Below are 14,164 nucleotides of genomic sequence, written 5' to 3'. Positions count from 1 at the left end.
CTCAGGACTGCCCAGCACACACAAAAATCCTAAGGAGAGAGGATAGAAGCCTCATTTGGAGTGAGCTGACATGGGTGGGAAGAAAAGAATTGAAGAGAAGATTGGATACTGGTGGAGCAAGAACCATTGTAACTCCCTCAGCATTGGAAGAAGTGAAGGTCCAGAAATCACTGGAACCAACAGCCTATACTAAGAGACCTGTAGACAAGGAACCAGAAGGAGTGAATGACTGGTCACCAAGACAAGGACTATGTGACCAAGGGTTGTAGGTGGCACATGGATCAGAGTGAGCTACTGGAGCTCTTCAGGTTGCTTAGAACAGAGCTGGTACTTCTTTGCTTTCCCATTCTTTCTCACATTCACTCTCCTTTCTTTGGAGAGAGATTACTCAGCTTCCATTTCTTAAGAATTGTTTTACTTCATGTTTCTTTTGTTACATAGATAGTTTTCTCTAAAATAAATGTAGTCAACCATTGTATTGTTGATTTATGTGTTTCATTACTCAAATGCAGTAGAGGAAAGTCATTAGCAGTGTGATGGAGATAAGGCAGAAAGTGCCAAGGTCATTTTTCCTGGCTAAGAGTTTAAGCTGAACAAAAGAGAATTGTTGATTCATTTTTGTATAACTTCCTAGAGCATTAAAAAAAAAAACTAAACTAAGTTCATTCCTAGGCAATGAATGAGCAGCTGGGGGATAAGGGGAGTGTTGAATGACTTGTTTATGTGGGAGAGGTAACTCCTCTAGCTACTTCCTCTCTCCAAAATTTACTTCCCACCACCTGCTTAAAGGAAATCTAAACCCATTTAAGGAGTGAAAACAAAGGAGGTAACTAGAGAGAAATTCATGACTGAAGACAAAAAGGTGTTGATACTATTTTCCCAGAGGCAGTAAATGGCCTAGTCCTCAGCAGCCCAACCTAACAACACTTTACATAATTACAACCCCTGTGGGCCTCAAAATGACTTTTAACATTTTTTATGGACCTTTAGCTCTCACTTCTTGGCACCTAATATTCACACCAGGCCTGTAGCAAGCATCTTTCCATTGTACCACTGAAATTCTTTATTACCCTGTCTATCTAGTTTCAGAGTTCATTATCTGAGCCTGTCTCCTTATATTTATGTCAAAGGGGCTGATCAGGGGAGTCTATGGTCAATTTGATGATTTGATGATGATTTGATGATGATTACATAAGCTTTTCCCTGGAGTCAGGAAATGACCTCTCCATGGAGATAGGGAAAATTCTCATGGGTTTCTTTATGGGGTGCAGAGAATTCCTAATTGATTTTCAGTGAATAGAATTCCCCTCAAAATTACTGATGGGCTGGGACTCAGGAAAAATGGACTTTTTTCAGAGGATCTACTTTTTCTCAAGGGCCAATAAAAGTGACATGACAGACAATTATATTAATTTTGAGACTTGTGTTGACTTTTTCCTGTTCAGAAAGCAGGTCAGAATATTGTAGAGCAGAACTAGGATGGGGGAAGGAAAGCATGGATATATATATACAAGGATTCACAATAGCCTTCTTGGAGCAAAAGTATATAAGAGTGTATGGGCCCCTATCTTTCTATCTCCCTGGCCTAAGAGGACAGCTATCCTGAGAATGACCTTTTCCAACCCCAGATTTGGAAACCTTTGTTATAAGGACAGTCCCTGAAGATGGCCATAGAAAAAGTAAATATGGCCCACATAATCCAGAAGCTTAGCTCATGGATAATATTCCTGAACCAGAGCCTCCTGTGTATTTGCTAGCAAGTATGATACCAGAATTTACCCTTCTAGATGGAGAAGGAAGATATCCTGGGTAGCAAGAGCAGTGATCCTAACAGTAACTTCGTGAGTAAATTCAAGGACAAGAGTTCCTAGGTTTGAGAGTTCAAGAACCAGAACTTCTAGAGAGAGAGAAAATAATATTCTGGGCTGTCTTGGAGATATAAAAATTATGTAATGGACCTAAAAATAGAAAAGCAATGAAGGAGACCCTCAACTTAGAAAAACAAGAGACTTGTACTTTGCCTCTATTATAATAAGTGTTTCAAATTGCAGAGGCACAAGGGGAAAAATGTTGCTTCTTCAGCAACTGCAAAATTTATTGCTTTCTATGGAAAAGCTTTGTAGGCTATCTGAATTCTTTGTATATTTTCTTTGTTTTTTTTATAGATTCCTAAGAGCCTATTAAGTGGCATATCTTTAGGATCTGTTTATGACTCCTGTAAGCTGTATGCATTATAAACATTTGTTGTTGCTTGGAATAAGGGACCCTACTCAATATACGTTTACCACTCAGTGCTTTAAAAAAAAAAACTATTCATATTTAGTTTTCAACATTCACTTCCACAAGATTTTGAGTTCCAAATTTTCTCTCCATCTCTCCCTTCCCGCTCCAAGACATCATGCATTCAAAATAATCCTTCCCCTAATCTGCCCTCCCTCCTATCACTCCATCTTCTCCTATTCCCTTCTGCTTCTATTTTCCTGTAGGGCAGGATAGATTTCTATACCACAGTGTATGTATATCGTATTTCCTAGTTGCATGTAAAAGCAATTTTTTTAAACATAAATTTATTTATTTTTAGTTTTCAACATTCCCTTCCACAAATTTTTGAGTTCCAGATTTTTGCCCCATCTCACCCCTCCCTCCACCCCAAGATGGCATGCATTCTGAATATTCCTTCCCCTAATCTGTCCTCTCTTCTATCTCTCCCCCTTCTCTTATCCCCTTCCCTTCTATTTTCCTGTAGGGCAGGATAGACTTCTACCCCATTTCCTGTATTTCTTATTTCCCAGAAGCATGTGAAAACATTTTTTTAAACATATGTTTTTAAAACCTTAGGTTTCAAATTTTCTCTCTTCCTCCTTCCCCACCCACCCTCATTGAAAAGGCAAAAAACCCAAAATAGGTTATACATGTGCAGTTATGTAAAACACTTCCATAGTAGACATGTTGTGAAAAAGTAACTCTATTTCCCTTAATCCTATCCTGCCCTCCCATTTATTCTATTATTTCTTTTGACCCTGTCCCTCCTCAGAAGTATTTACTTCTGATTACCCCTTTCCCAATCTGCCCTTCTCTATCATCCCCTGCTCTCTTGTCCCCTTCTCCCCCTATTTTCCTGTAGGGTAAGACAGATTTCCATACCCAATTGAATGTGTATGTTATTCCCTCCTTAAGCCAAATCCTATGAGAATAAGATTCATCATTCCCTCTCACCTTCCCCTGTTTCCCCTCCACTGTAAGAGACTTTTCTGTTTTTTTTGTGAGATAATTTACCCCATTCTACCTCTCCCTTTCTTCTCTCCGAGTATAATCCTCTCTCATCCCTTAATTTTATTCTCCAGATATGACCCCTTAATCTTCAACTCACCCTGTGCCCTCTATCTATCTATCTACATATACATACATATAATTTTTTCCCCTTCAACTACCCTAATACTGACAAAGGTCTCATGAGTTATAAATATCATCTTTCCATGCAGGAATGTAAACAGTTCAATCTTAATAAGTCTCTTATGATTTCTCTTTCCTGTTTACCTCTTCATGTTCCACTTGAGTCCTGTATTTGAAAGTCAAATTTTCTATTCAGCTCTGGTCTTTTCATCAAGAATGCTTGAAAGTCCTCTATTTCACTGAATGACCATTTTTTCCCCTGAAGGATTATACTCAGTTTTGCTGGGTAGGTGATTCTTGGTTGTAATCCTATCTCCTTTGCCCTCTGGAATATTATATTCCATGCCCTGCGGTCCTTTAATGTAGAAGCTGCTAAATCTTGTGTTATCCTGATTGTGTTTCCACAGTACTTGAACTGTTTCCTTCTGGCAGCTTGTAATATTTTCTCCTTGACCTGGGAACTCTGGAATTTGGCTACAATATTCCTAAGAGTTTTCCTTTGGGGATCTCTTTCAGGAGGAGATCTGTGGATTCTTTCAATTTCTATTTTTCCCTCTGGTTCTAACATATCAGGGCAGTTTTCCTTGATTATTTCTTGAAAGATGATGTCTAGGCTCTTTTTTTGATCATGGCTTTCAGATAGTCCAATAATTTTTAAATTCTCTCTCCTGGATCTATTTTCCAGGTCAGTTGTTTTTCCAATGAGATATTTCACATTGTTTTCTAATTTTTCATTCTTTTGGATTTGTTTTACAGTGTGTTGATTTCTCATAAAGTCACTAGCTTCCAATTGCTCTATCCTAATTTTTAAGGAAGTATTTTCTTCAGTAATCTTTTGGACTTCCTTTTCCATTTGGCCAATTTTTCTTTTTAGGGCATTTTTCTCCTCATTGGCTTTTTGGACCTCTTTTGCCATTTGGGTTAGGCTATTTTTTAAGGTGTTATTTTCTTCAGTATTTTTTTGGGTCTCCTTTAGCAAGCTGTTGACTTGTTTTTCATGATTTTCTTGCATCACTCTCAGTTTTTCCTCTACTTCTCTTACTTGCTTCTCAAATCCTTTTGAGCTCTTCCAAGGCCTGGGACTGATTCATATTTTTCTTGGAGGCTTTGGATGTAGGAGCTTTGACTTTGTTGTCTTCTTCTGGTTGTATATTTTGATCTTCTTTGTCACCAAAGTAAGATAATATAGTCTGACTCTTTTTTCTGCTTGCTCATGATCCCGGCCAATTACTTGAGTTTTAAACTCTTTGTTAAGGTAAGAGTCTGCTTCCAATGTGGAGAGTACTGTCCCAAGCTTCAGGGGTTTGTAGCTGTTTTCAGAGATACTTGTAGGGACCTGTAAATTTTCAATTCTTCCAAGGTGGTATGATAAGGGACGAAGTGTTTACGCCTTTCTTTGCCTGTGACCACAAGTAATCCTTTCTGTCCTGTAACTGTGAAGAGGGACTCCTCTGTACAGCCACAACAAGCTCCTCCATGCCAGCGCCCCTCCTCACCCCTGCACCGCTGCCCAGAGCTGTGACCCAGATCCAAACACAGACAAAGCAAGAGATTCCTGCCTCAGCACTGGCAAAGAGATCCTTGAAATTCCTGTCTGATCAGCCACTGGATATCCCCTCAGTCTGTGGGCCAGAAGCTCGGGAAGTAGCTGCCCCCCCCCCGGACCATGCTCTTGGGAAATGGAGCTGAAACCCCACCTTCCTCTCTCCGCACTGACAGAAACAGACTTTTCCCACTGACCTTCTAAGTTGTCTTTGGCATTTGTGGGTTGAGGATTCTGGAAACCTCCACAGCTGCCTGTGATTCAGTCCTCTGAGGCCTGCTCCAGGTTTGCTGCAGCCTGCACGCCTACCCCGCGCTGCGCTCCCAGACAGATGCGATACACCTTTCTGATCCATCATCCAGGTTGTCTTGGGCTCGAAATTTGTTTCACTCTGTCTTTTTGTGGGTTCTGCTGCTTCAGAATTTGTTTAGAGTCATTTTTTATGAGTATTTGGAGGGGTTTGGGGGAGAGCTCAAGCAAGTCAATGCTTTCATTCCACCATCTTGGCTCCACCCCTAAAAGCAATTTTTAATATTTGTTTTTAAAGCTTTGGGTTCCAAATTCTCTCCCTTCCTCCCTCCCCACTGACCCTCATTGAGGAGGCAAGCAACTTGGCACAGGTTATAAATGTAATATTTATATTGTGAAAAACTAGCTAGATTTCCCTTCATCCCATCCCATCCCCCTTGTTTATTCTGTTCTGTCCTTTGACCCTTTCCCTCCTCAAAATTGTTTGCTTTTGATTACCCCTCCCCAAATCTGCCCCCCCTTCTATCATCCCCTCTCTCTTATCTCCTTTCCCCCTATTTTCCTGTAAGGTAAGATAGATTTCAATACCCAATTGAATGTGTATGATATTGTCTCCGTAAGCCAAATCTGATGAGAATAAGATTCACCCATTCCCTCTCACCTTCCCTCACTTTCACGCCCTAAAAAGCTTTTTCTTGTCTGTTTTATGTGAGATAATTTACCCTATTCTACCTCTCTCTTTCTCCTCCTCCCAATCCTCTCTCACCTCTTCATTTTATTTTTTAGATATCATCCCACCATCTGCAACTGACCCTGTGTCTTCTGTCTATATGTGTACATATATGTATATGTACATATATAAATATATACATACATATATACATACACATACATACATATATACATATATACACACACACATACATACATGCATATATATTTTCCCCTCCAACAACCCTAATACTGAGAAAGGTTTAATGAGTTACAGATATCATCTTTCCATTTTTAAATGTAAACAGTTCAATTTTAATAAGTTCCTTGTGATTTCTCTTTCCTGCTTACCTTTTTATACTTCCCCACAAAAAAAAAGTAAAGCAATTTGAGAAGTGTCAACAAAATAGCTTCCTAAGGGAGGATGAAATAAAACCAAGTAAGCAGAAGAGAAATAAAAATCAGAGAGAGGAACAGGAAGAAAGCCCAAGATGTAATGTGCTCACTCAAGGTCTTTGTCCAAAAGCCAAACAAATAACCCTCATTTTTAGGATTTCTGTAGAGACAGTATTCAGGATTTCAAGTTAAGTTCATTTCGAACTTCAAATGCTCAATTCGTGCAGAAGCACTAATTAGGTCTTTTGTAGATTCCAAGAAAAGTTAATCTAACAGTTCATATTTTTGTAGAATTGATAAAAAAGGAGTTGAAGGAGAAAAGATTTAAAGAATAAAAGAGGAGAAAGAGAAAGGAAGAGGAGAGAAAAAAGGCCAGAAAGAGGAAAAGGGTGTGTAAAGAAGAGGAGTAAATTCATTGTTTCATTTCAACTCAGTATGTTTTGCTGGCTTCAGACCATGCTTCACATTCCAACCAGCAGAGCCTACCCATTTAGTAGATAACCATAGCCCCCACCCAGTTTCTCTTTCTTCTTCATGCACTTGAAAGGACCAAATCAATACCACTATTGCTACTGGAAAGGGACACGTCACCTGCCCTATACTTCTTCTTGGAATCCCTTGATCAAAACACGATTCTCTAGAATCATTGTATATACTATGCCAGTATGAGCTTCTCATGGGCAGGGCTGTCTCTCTCCTGTGTTTGAATACACAGTACTCAGTATAGTAAGTACTTACATATAACAAATACTTAATAAATGTTGATTAAATGAAAAAAATAGGAAAAAAAGAAAGCAAAGAAGTAGGAAGAAGAATTTTAAAAGAAAAAGAAGGAAGAAAACAAGAAGAGGAAAAAGAATAGAGGAAGAAGAAAGAGAGAATAGGAATCTTGAGTGCAAATCATGCCACAGCTACTGTAGGACTTGATGTAGATTGTGATATAGTATGTCTGATTCTCTAGGTAAGAATTTCAGAGATGTTATAAGAAGGGTATAAGCGCTGCTACATGGCCTCTGGGAATTTCAGTTAGATGGTGAGCAAATGGGATTCTCTGCTCTTTTTGGTAAGGAAAGTCACATGGGAAAATGGAGCTTCTTGGATGTAACACCTAAGAATCTTATTTTGTACTATAACTCTAAACTTTTAGGGAATATTACAAAGAAAATCTGTCTTGTAATTCAAAATATAGGAGCTGATAGTGGTTATTTCAAAGGTTGATTTATCCCCATATTAAAGACTAAAATTCTGGTATAAGTAGCAAGAATCACAAAAGAAATATTTTATTTAATGAAACCCAAATTAATCACACCCATTGAAAGCTAATTCTTTGGAACATTAAGAAAAGAAGAAAAGATTACAGACTCTGGACTCCTTGTGGGCCAAGGTGTCAAAGCTGTAAGCCCTTTTCAGCCTAACACCTATGGTGTTGACATATGGCTATTTATATTTCTTCCTAATACTATTCTGCTTCTCCATGTTCATGATGAGAAGCCTGCTTGCCACCAGAGATAGACATCCATAGAAGGCAAAAATTTCTTCTTGTCCAGGTCCACTGAAGCCTCTTTTCAAGGCCACGCAGTTGCCCAACCAGATGATATCTAAATATGATCTCTCTACTCTTCATCAGATTCCTTTGCCAAGAGCTCAGTGAAAAATGCCACTTCTTTCTCTTTCAGCTTCTTGGCTATTTTGGAAGTGATGTTAATTTGGAGGTACTCTTCATTCTGATTGTATTCAGGCCACTTTAGCAATCCTTCACCATTGGGATTTCTGGAAAGGTAACAATTTTTTAAAAATGATCACCATTTAATTACTGGTAGTGGTCATGACAAAAGGGAGGAAAGGGTGGGGAAATCCACGAAATATGCGGAGATAAATTTTCTAGTATTGGGGCATTATTAAGTTTCCTCTTTGTCAATTAGCACTTCAAGACTACATATAAGGGGCAGCTAGGTGGCACAGTGGATAGAGCATCGCCCCTGAGGTCAGGAAGACCTGAGTTCAAATCCAGCCTCACACCAAACACTTGACACTTACTAGCTGTGTGACCCTGGGCAAGTCACTTAACCCCAATTGCCTAAAAAAAGAAAAAGAAAAGAAAAGAACAGGAAAGAAAAAAAAAACAAGACTACATGTAATGCAAGAAAGTAATAATTATCAAAAGTATTTTGTATTGGTTAAAAACCAGAAAAAATAAATCAGTGGAATAGACTAGATAAGGAAGAATGACAAGCAAATGAACTCAATAACACAGTGTTTGATAAACTCAAGAACATAAAATACTTGAGTAAGAATTCCATATTTGACATGGTGGGAGGAGGGGCAGTGAGGAGGAGCAAGATGGCTTTCTCCCATCTCTACATCAGGTACCTCAAGAAGAAGATGTAATCACAGATGACAACTAGTGAATGTGTTAATAAGATGGGAACAACATAATGATGCTGTTACAAAATGTAAACATCGTTCTTTGAATGGGAAGAAGCAATCATTGACTGGGCAAATATTGTTAAGGCCCTTTAATGGTTTAGGGCTAATTCTGTAGTCCTTTATGGAAGAACCCAATCCTTGAGAGATATTGACTGGGGACAGGAAGCGATTTCCCCATCCTTCCTCTTTTGGACATGGTATCTGACAGGAGGACTGCTTGCGGAGAAGTAGAAACAAACGCAGCAGTTTTAGGGTTACTTGAAGAGTTTGAGGCCCAATTGAGTGAGCAAATGTATACAATTTCCAGATGTAAGCAGATCCAGAGGGACAGTCACTTACATGGTAGTACCTCTGAGAGGAAAAAAAAAAGAGCTATCTATGAATTCAAGAGAGACCTAGCTCTGGCAATCAAGAGTCATTAATCAGGGAAAAGTAGACCTTAGGGTCCCAATTCAGCAATATACCCAACACAGATGCAGTGCCTAGGGTGGGAGACTTATAAGGACTCCAAATGAGAGAAAGGACATTGAAGCCTAACAATACTGGTATAATGGTTAGCCTTAACCATATATTTCCCTAATTTTCTACCATTATACTCTATATTTGTGCTGGCTCTCCATAAAAATGTCATATGCATTTGTGAAAGAATATATCACAGGCTTGTGAAAATAATATTTTCTTTCTCAAATATCTCTGATAAATGTTTGGTACATAGGGATTTAACATAAATATATGACTAAAATTTATTCTCTAAAAGATGAGTGGCAGAAGAATATGAATAGTGCTCAAAAAAGTTATAAATTATAAACAGCCAAATTAAAAGACTGTAAATCACTTATAATAGGAAAAATACAAATTAAAGCAGTCCCAATATTTCACCTTACCCCCATAAAATTGACAAATGTGACAAAAAGAAAGAATAGTCAATGTTAAGGAGATTACAGGTTAGGCAAATTAATGCACTGTTATTAGTGGAGCTGTGGAATGCTCTAATCATTCTGGAAAACAATTTGGAATCTTGAAAATAAAGTGAACAAAATGTTGATACTCTATCAATGAGCCCGTTGCTAGTCATTTGCCTCAAGTAGGTTAATGACAAAAATAAATATCTAAAATGTACAAAAAAGGTTTATAATAAGACTTTTTTGTAGTGGTGAAGAATTTGTGGGGAAAGTCCATGTTCCAACATGGACTGAAGAATGGCTAAATATATTGTAGTACATGAGTGTAATGGAAGAGTATTGAGCTGTAAGAAATAATGAATATGATGGATGTGTAAACATGAGAAGACATGAATTGATGTAAATGGAGAAGGCAGAACCATGAAAAAACCATACAGTGACTACAAAAACGTAAATAGAAAGAATAATAATGACTCATAAAAAAATAATGTATGACATTGTAATGACCAAGCTTGGTCTCAGAGAAAAGATATGAGAATTTACGCTGTTTCTTAATTTTCAGAGGTGGGAGACCATGAATCAGCATCTCATCCTCTGGTCATATATGATTCACAAGTTGGTTAATTTTGCTGAACTATTCTTTCCCCTTTTTTTTATTCTTTAATATTAGAGAAAGTTCTTTGGGAGGGATATATTGGGAAGAATAGGTGCTACAGAAATAAAAGATATCAATAAAATTTTTAAATGTTTTCCTTTCCTATGTTATTAATATCACCTATTCTGAGCAAAGTTGCCCCAATATTTCATCATCCTCCTGCTAAGTTGCTTCTCCTCTTCTGAGAAACCATCTGAAAATGAGAATTATAGGTATTAGAATGGAATTAGAAGTTGTAAATGAGCAAAACTGCAAACTTTATCTTCAGTGCCCACTCTACTTTCTTTGCTCTCATATCTTATTGCCTTTCAGGCATTCTCTCCTCCTCCCAAACCCTAGACTTTTCATCTACACAGTGCCTCTTTCCTGTATACTCTTCTTGGATAGCACCTTAACCTTAATCATGGTTGGCAAATACTGATTGTATGATGTGTAGTATTTTAAAACTAGTAGGACTTATCTAGTTGAGCCCATTCTCTTTGCAGTTTTGGAAGCTGAGAGCTGAAAAGGAGGTCATGTGTCTTTCCCAAGATCATATAAGAAACAGACCTTGGATTTGAACCCAAATTCTAAGACTTCAAATCTATCGTTCTTACCATTATATCAAGTTATGGCTAGACATCTAAAACCTCGATATTGATAGTATTCACATTCTACCTGAATGGTACTCACGATGGAAGTTCAAAAGAAAATTGGGCTCAGGTAATTTTTCTGAGTGGGAAATACTTCGGAATCCTTAGGTAGCCCCACGAAGCCAATTAGAACTTGCCATATTTGAAAAGAAAATTGGGGGAAAGTGTAGAAACCAAAGCTCTAAAATGGAAGGAGTTGAAGCCACACAGCCATAGAATGAATCTTAAGAGCACTGATGGGTTCTCTGATTTTGAAGGACAGAGACTCTTTGCTCTCTGAATCTTGTTATCAGCATCTCCTAAAGCAGGACAGCCATTAAAGGAAATCAGACTCCTGATGCAGAACTGACTTGAATGCTTGTGGCATTCTGCTCAAAATCAGGTAATCTCAGAGCCAGAAGGGACCTCAGACATCTTCTACTCCAACCCACCCAGAATAAGAACACCATCTACTGTCCTGACAAGTGGTCATCTAGCCTCTGCTTGAAGACTTTTAGTGAAGAACCAGATATTTGTTCTAGTTCCAGTTCTAACACTCACTTTATTCTAGTCAATTCACTCTCTGCCATTCAGCTTTCTCATCTATAATTTGGAGATGATAATAAATCACCCTTTCTACCTCACAGGGATATTGTGAGGACCAAATGAAATAAAGAATAGAAAGGCACTTTATTAACCTAAGGAGTTTAACCCATGTAAGTACCAACTTATTTTTCAGAAAAGTCCAGTAGGTAATATTTTTATGAAGCTCATGTAGCAAAAAAGATCCATTACCTCTTAAAAATGGAGACCCAGGCATAAAGAAGATATCATCCCCATGGTCTGCCTTGACTTCAGCTGATTTCATGTTTCCCAAAATACTTGGGCGATGCTGAAATTCATACATGTAGGTGGGTGCACCTCAATCTGAAAGGAAAGAAAGTGGTGGGAAATTCTAGAGTCTTTTATGACAGATGAAACTTCTAAAACACCTTTGGAAAGATTAAAAAGGAAAAAAAGGTTGGTTTTCTGAGACATTAAGCCATTTTAAGTAATTGGAAAGTGTAGGTCCAGGAAACATAATATAATTAGAAGTGTCAATAGAGGCATGCAGAACAATGGCTCACATTGAATAAAGTATGTTATTTGTAATGTTGTTATTTATCCAAAAATAATTCCTTGAAAGTGTGAGCCCTGCCTTACTGGTATAGAATCTTAGATTTGGCCATGAGCATTGAGGTCATCTTGTTCAGACTTCAATATCCTGTGGAAATCCCCTTGGTTTCATCCCAACAGCCATCTTGCCACTGCTTGACAAAGGCAGTCTGATCTAATTTTTCACATAAAAGCTGTAATCTTGGGGAGATCATGTAACCTGATCTTTGGTTCTCAGCTTCCCAAATTGTAAAGCGAAGGGGTTCAACTAGATGAATCCTACCAGCTATAAAATCTTATACAGTTATCCCTTCCCCACCATGGTGATTAGGGGCATGGTGCCCTTGCAATCTAGCAAATCTGCATAAAATTTTTTGGCCTTCCCTTCACACCAGAGAAGAAATCTGATTTTTTTTTCTTTTTCTTTTGTGAAGTGTTTATAGTGCTTTAATGTGAAATTTAGATTGATATTATACAATATTATACATGTATTTTATGCACTTCTGAGTTTCTAAACTTTTCTTGTGTCGTCTGCTGGCCTTCATGTGTCATCTGTAGCTTCTGCAAAATTCCCCCCCAATTCCCATTTAATTTCCTATGCCAGCCCATGATATATCAAAACCATGGTGGGGAAAGTTGTAATGTAGAAGAAATAATTGTATACCATATAGTCAATATTGATCAACCATGGTTAAGGTTGGAATGCTGTCCAGAGTGCTTCTCCTCCCCAGCTGACCAATGTCCCTAATCTAGGTTAAGCAGTGCCCCTTTCTCATAATCTGTTCCTATCTCCCCCTTTATAAACTCCATGACCTTGTACTATGCATTTACTTCGAGGAAATATTCAAGCAAGGATTTGAATTCAGGTCTTCAAATCCCAGAACTCCTTTTATTATATAGTGTCTACAATGTCTCTTGGTAGGGTATGTTCCAAGTAGCTATGGAGTGAGCTAATATATTTTACTAAAAGTTGGAAGGGGTATACCATGCTGTATCACCACCCTCCTCCTTCATATTCCTCAGAAACTTACCCCTGTAATGCTGAGCCAGAATCACAGTTGGTATTCCAAATGTCAAGTCTCCTAGCATGTCCAGAAAAAGTCTTTTCTTTCTGACAGAATCATCTGTCACTACAAGATACTCTTCAGTTACCACAGAAGTAATGTTTTTGGGGATTTCCTGAAATAGTCAATGTATCAAGGAGTGAAAAATGACTCAAACATATTCATTCATTTCAACCATTTACCCATCATTTAATCACTCCATTGAATTGATATCTTACTTAAAATTACTCCACCTCATGTCTTTCACAATATTGCAAATGCATTATAAACAAGTCCATTTATAATATTATAAATCCTGCCATAAATCATTCAAGCCAGTAACTTATTTGTAACATTGCTTACTGTTGTAATTTAATCTGAAATGTCTCATCTAAAATCTTGCTTTTGTGGAATTCATTACTGACATTTGGAGGGATATGCCTATTTTAAGGACTATTACTTTGTGCTGGGTTCCTGTGCTAGACATGTAGCAGAATATAGAGATGAAAAATACAAGCTTCTTACTGCATGACATGGTAGATAGGGAGTTGGACTTGGGATCAAATCCTGCCTCTAGAAACACACTGGCTATGTGATTCTGGACAATTCACTTAGTGTCTTTATGCTAAAGAGTCTTCTCTAAAACTATAAGTTGCTGAGAAGTTGCCAATCTCAATTGGTAGAAGAATTTTTCTCACCAGGAATTTCCAATGAAATCACAGATCAAGTCCTACCCCCATCCTGCCCTCTTAGAATCTATATTCTAAGAGGGAGTTAAAACAACAACACATAAATATTACATAAAGTATATTTGGAATAAATGCCTAAAAAAGACACAAATAATATGCTATTGCATACTTTCAAACTGAATGGAGATGAGTTAGAGAAGATAGGGTGAATTCACTACATGCATTCTTTTACGTCTTTTTCTGTATGGGTAATAAATGTAGTTTTTGAATTTTATTACTTAAAACATTTTGCCCTCTGACTGTTATGATGCTAGAAAATTTAACTGTCAACATTTGCTTTAAAAATACATATTAGGGGCAGCTAGATGGCACAGTGGATAGAACTCTGGC

General features: G+C 37.8%; 1 pseudogene; it reads right to left on the bottom strand.

The window, feature by feature from the left end:
- Positions 1 to 7,905: 7,905 nt before the first annotated feature.
- The window catches only part of LOC110207512 (liver carboxylesterase 1-like), a 60,134-nt pseudogene continuing 53,875 nt past the window's right edge, over positions 7,906 to 14,164 (bottom strand).

This window comes from Phascolarctos cinereus, unplaced genomic scaffold, assembly GCF_003287225.1.
Source record: "Phascolarctos cinereus isolate Bilbo 61053 unplaced genomic scaffold, phaCin_HiC Scaffold_2;HRSCAF=192, whole genome shotgun sequence".
In the NCBI taxonomy this organism is placed as follows: Eukaryota; Metazoa; Chordata; class Mammalia; order Diprotodontia; family Phascolarctidae; genus Phascolarctos; species Phascolarctos cinereus.
Note: the sequence above shows the minus strand (reverse complement) of the source record. Positions and strands in the feature narration are given on the sequence as shown.